A 4,789-nucleotide genomic window follows, 5' to 3' on the forward strand; every position below is an offset into this window, starting at 1 on the left:
TCTAAGTAAATCGTTTTATGCAAAAATTGCTGACATAATTGTCTGACAAATACTGCATCATGTTTGCTATTTTGCCTTCTGTTTCAATTTCACTGCATCTATACATTTTACCAGTGCATGAGTAGGGTTCAAGGCTGTTCTTTAAAATGCTCATGAGCACTTATCATGATCAGTTCCCCATATAAGTGGTTTTGCTGAAGAGAATACAGGAATATGAGCAAAATTGACATGGAACCAACATATAGATAACGTCTGCATGACTGCCTATCAAAAGTTATATTTTCTTAGAAAAAAAAACTGGAACGTGCATCGCGTAATGTAAAACTTATTGCATACACCACCTTCATTAGGATGATACTAGAATATTCAGCGTTGTTTGGAGTCCCCATCAAGTGACGCTTAAGAGGAAGTTGGAAAGAGTCTGGCGGCGCGTTTTATTTGTTCGACATAACGAAGGAAGGAATCGGTCACGCTTATGTTACAGCGTTGCAACTTCGATCTTCTTGAGGTACGTAGGAAAAAATATAGGCTGAAGGTGCTTTATCAAATAATGCAGGATCAACTTAAGATTGATAAGCTCAAATATCTACATGCTCCAGACAAAAGATACCCGCGAACTAACCACGACTACGTCATAAAGCCGGAGCATACCAACAGTGATACATATCGATACTCATTTTTCCTGGATGCGATAGAAATGTGGAACCAATTGCCAAACGCTATTGTTAGCCTAAAAGATGTCACCGACTTTGAAAATGCTGCTGAGGCATATTTATGGGAGTTTTCGATTTAGTTTTGAAGTGCCAAGTGATATGTGCGACTTGATATTCATTGTAGGTATTTTGATAAACGTCAGAAGTGTGCTGAACAGCATTCAAGTGAACATCTTATTAACTGTGAATTGACAAGTGTTAAGCAACTTTACGTACATTGACATTGTCCATATTTGATTTATGTAATTGTATTGTCCTCTCTGTTATGACCCTCTATGAGGGTTGACAGTATTAATAAATAAATAAATAGACAACGAGGAATGTGGGTAAGAACACTTTATTTTCAGCACACGTTTTTTTAATGAACTGCTGTTATACTGCTAAAATCTGCACATTTAATAAAAGTACACTGCTCTGCTTCATCACTCCATGCTAAGTGCAAGTATCCTGTACCAGGAAGTCAAACCAAGATGTGGGATGTTCAGTCTGTAAAAATAAAAACGAGTTTGAAACATTAACGTGCAAAAACTAAAGCACACTCAAGAAAATAAACACAACACAGGAACATATCCAATGAATCAGAATTACCTTTGAGAGCAAACATATAGTTTCTATGGCACAGTGAAGAAACCTTATTCCTCCGGCTTTTTTTGAGCGCGAGAAAATATGAAAGTGCATGCGTTCTCCCCATATTGTGTATCTGTCACCTTTTCACACGCAACAAAGATGTTGTCTCAGTGTGCCCAACTGTCTTTGCATATCCATTTCTCTGCTCTCATACCATGATACCTACAGTTAAAGGCTGTAGCAATGCTTAGCTTGAATGAACCAACACAAGCTACATGCACTGTGCTGTTGAACATGGCATTGTAAGTTAGATAAATGCACAACACATTCATGTGCTAATCGTGATTGTAGGCGAGATAAATAAAAAGAAGGTATGTAAATAAGAATGTTCCCTAATAAGCTATGCAGAAGTGCTCTCCCATTTGGACAGAAGCTGAGCACAACTTCAGTGAACAAGAAGCCAACTTATACAGCATTTAAAATCTAGGTTCTAAATGTGCTACAGATTTTTCTGAAATCATGGTCGAAAATGTAGGTGTTAAAGGTGACAAACATTTAAACAGGTCTCTGTTCGGACTGGTAATGCTATGTGTCGCCTAGTTTGATAAAATATGCCGTATCACTGGTCTCCCAAGCTAAGGCTGCTGTCCAGTTGCCAGTGCAAATCACTCAATTATGTCTAGGGCACGTTTGAGCAAAAGGCAGCCAAGATTACTGTGCCACTGAGGTCTATTTCCTGACATCTGATTTCTTCTCAGAAAGTGACCTCTCTAAAAAAAACCTTCACAACAAAATAACCCAAACCTTTCTTGAGAAAAGCCACCACACTGGTCCTTGAACACTAATTACACAGTGGCTCTTTGTGATGTAATGTTATGTACGTCAGCACCTAACGAAGTACAGGAAAATTTAATAATGGCAGCGTGACAGGTACACAAAAAAGTAAAGGGATAAAACATCACATAGGCTGCCATCAGTGTTCATATCTCCATTTCAATGTGGATGTTTTTAGCAGTGAATACATGTTCTCATTAAACTGAGTCATATTATTACAAAAGCGAAGGGCAAGGGTCTTTACATTCTAAACTGACAAATGTGCTTTATTACGATTCACCACAATACAGGAGGTGTTTTGCAGTGAACCATCACATAAGGTTTTGGCTAACTACGGCGGGCGTGTCCTGCAGCGGGGCCTCTTGTGTATTGCGGTAAAGCGTATTATTGTGACAAGAGCTAACCTGGCATGTATGGCTTTAGCCAACAAAAGTTCTCAAGACATCATGCATCCTGCCACGAAAATCTGCTTTGATGAGAGTGGAACATTAGGTTAGTCGCTGACAGAAACCATACATTCCAGATTCACGTAAATCTTTCCCAATAACGGCATGCTTCACCGCAACACACAAATATGTTGCGGTGATAACGGTGGTCGGACAGGCTGGTGCAAATGTTTCGACAGGGGAGCGTGCCTTCATCAGGGCAACTGCTTTCCTTGGCAGTTTTCATATACGTGAGTCCCCCAAACTCCCAACAGGGGAGATTTACCTGGACCTTTGCCAAGAGACGTACTGACAAGCGTTTGGTAGTGGCTGGTAGAGATGCAGGAGTCTAAAAAGCGTTGCGAAATTCGGTTCGGTAAGGTTAGCTTCACCGCAATACAAATATGTTAAGCGGTAAGACATACAAAATATGTTGCGGTGAATCATAGCAAGGGTACCTTGCCTTTGATGCAAAGCAGCTTCCCAAGAGGCACGGTAATCCCGTGGCTAGTTATGCAGTTCCCCGCATGCGAGTGAGTTCCCTGCGTTCGGCGGTTTCCCAGTGACATACAAAATTACATTGACTGACTGTGTTGTAAATGGGCGACGGCACTATATGCTGATGCAAGAGCGTCGTTTCGCTTTCCAAAACTGCGCTCGGCTAAAGAGAACAACCTTGACTCGCATATGACCAAAGCAGTTGAACAGGAAACTACGAAATTACGTAGCTATTATGGAAGAAATCAACAGCTCAGAAAAAAATGGCCGTGTAAACATTAACTGGCTTACGAGGTCGACAAACCAACGGTTCAAAGCATCACAGCCACGTCCGAAATAGCGCTGAAGGCCGGCCAGTACACTTAGGCGCCTCGGCGCGCGTAATGTAACAGGAGACGGCAGGTGCACGCGTACATCATTAAGGAACACATATTATTTATGTCGGTGAAAGCGGTCACTCTTCAGTTCTGACATGCTTCAACGCGTAACACTAGTCTACTGCGGCGAAGCTGACTTCAGGACGCCGATTTCTTCAACTCATCTAGCGAGGCAGGTCCGTTTATCACGCTTGGCAACGTTTGACATTTTCTGCCTTAATTTCGTTTGTTCTTTTTAATTTTCTTATCACAGTGACCCTGTATCACGCAGTAGCAGAGCTAGTGCCGCGTCTTAACTGCGTTAGGAAAGGCAAGCGTGTATGCAGCAGGCACGGCGGCATTGGCTCTTGTTTGGAAACTTCAAGAGACGCTCTTCCGCGCAGCGATGTCATTTGTATTATTAAAAGAATGCAGGTGATGATTAAATGAGCCGCAGCAAAGCTGTAAAAAAGCAGTAGTAATGCTGTTCTAAGATCCTCTCGCTCGAGCGAGATGGTCTTAGAAAAAAAGCGCGATGTAACGCGATCTGACGGAACAGCTCGTCATGCCAGTGTTTTCTTACGTCCTCGTTCTTTCGCGCATCCTCCCCTGAACCAGACTACTGAATGGTTCGGTGCACGCACTGACGATCCTGACGGAGGCAATACCACTCACATGAGCAGCTCCATATAAGATGCCACGGCCCATTCCACATGCCGGCTGCAATTTGACGCGGCCAGGAGGCAAAATATGCGCACAAGGTACCTAATGGTAACGCATCAAACTGCTCACAGCCCCAATCCTTTATTACACGCATATAGCGTGGAAAGATGAATTACTCACGCTCTAAGTGGGCATGGAATACGGACCGTTTCGCAGCGCAGCCGGCTCCGTAAGACGGCCGCCATGGAAATGAGCGGATGTGACATCATGGGTTATAGCGGACGTGACGTCATAGGTGAACGTAGACATTTCGGGCACCTTTCGTCTGCTGTGCCCCGGGCACAGCAGACACGGCCAATTTAAAAACGTTAGTTAAGATTTGTCGTGGAGTGCGCGACGGCGGTTTCTGTAGTTCAGTGCGACATCGCGCACGTAAACAGCTGTTCGCAGGTGGTTCAGCGATTCTTTATTCCGTTGTTCAGCGCTGTGTGTTGTCTTATCTATCTTCAATGACCGTTTCGTTCTGCCTGCGCTACAACAATCTACAAGATGACCTATCGACAAATTCATATAGCTACCCTCACCGCATATGCAGTATTCGAAATTCGGCTGCCACGAAGTTGTCGGGTCAGCCCAACAAGATCCTCGCGCTACCCGTGCTCGGCGTCAGCTTCTGGAGAAATGATGCGTGTATATTACCCGTCATTGCGCATATGTGGTGCCTGCTCCTAGC

General features: G+C 43.5%; 1 long non-coding RNA gene across 1 annotated transcript; it reads right to left on the reverse strand.

Annotated features, from left to right (window-relative positions):
* Positions 1 to 1,034: 1,034 nt before the first annotated feature.
* Positions 1,035 to 4,406, reverse strand: LOC126539749 (uncharacterized). The gene is made up of 2 exons (XR_007601372.3): positions 4,237 to 4,406; positions 1,035 to 1,199 (listed from the first exon to the last, which is right to left on the reverse strand). It is a non-coding gene; the product is annotated as an uncharacterized lncRNA (long non-coding RNA).
* Between the last annotated feature and the right edge of the window lie 383 nt (positions 4,407 to 4,789).

Source organism: Dermacentor andersoni, chromosome 2 (assembly GCF_023375885.2).
Source record: "Dermacentor andersoni chromosome 2, qqDerAnde1_hic_scaffold, whole genome shotgun sequence".
Classification (NCBI taxonomy): Eukaryota; Metazoa; Arthropoda; class Arachnida; order Ixodida; family Ixodidae; genus Dermacentor; species Dermacentor andersoni.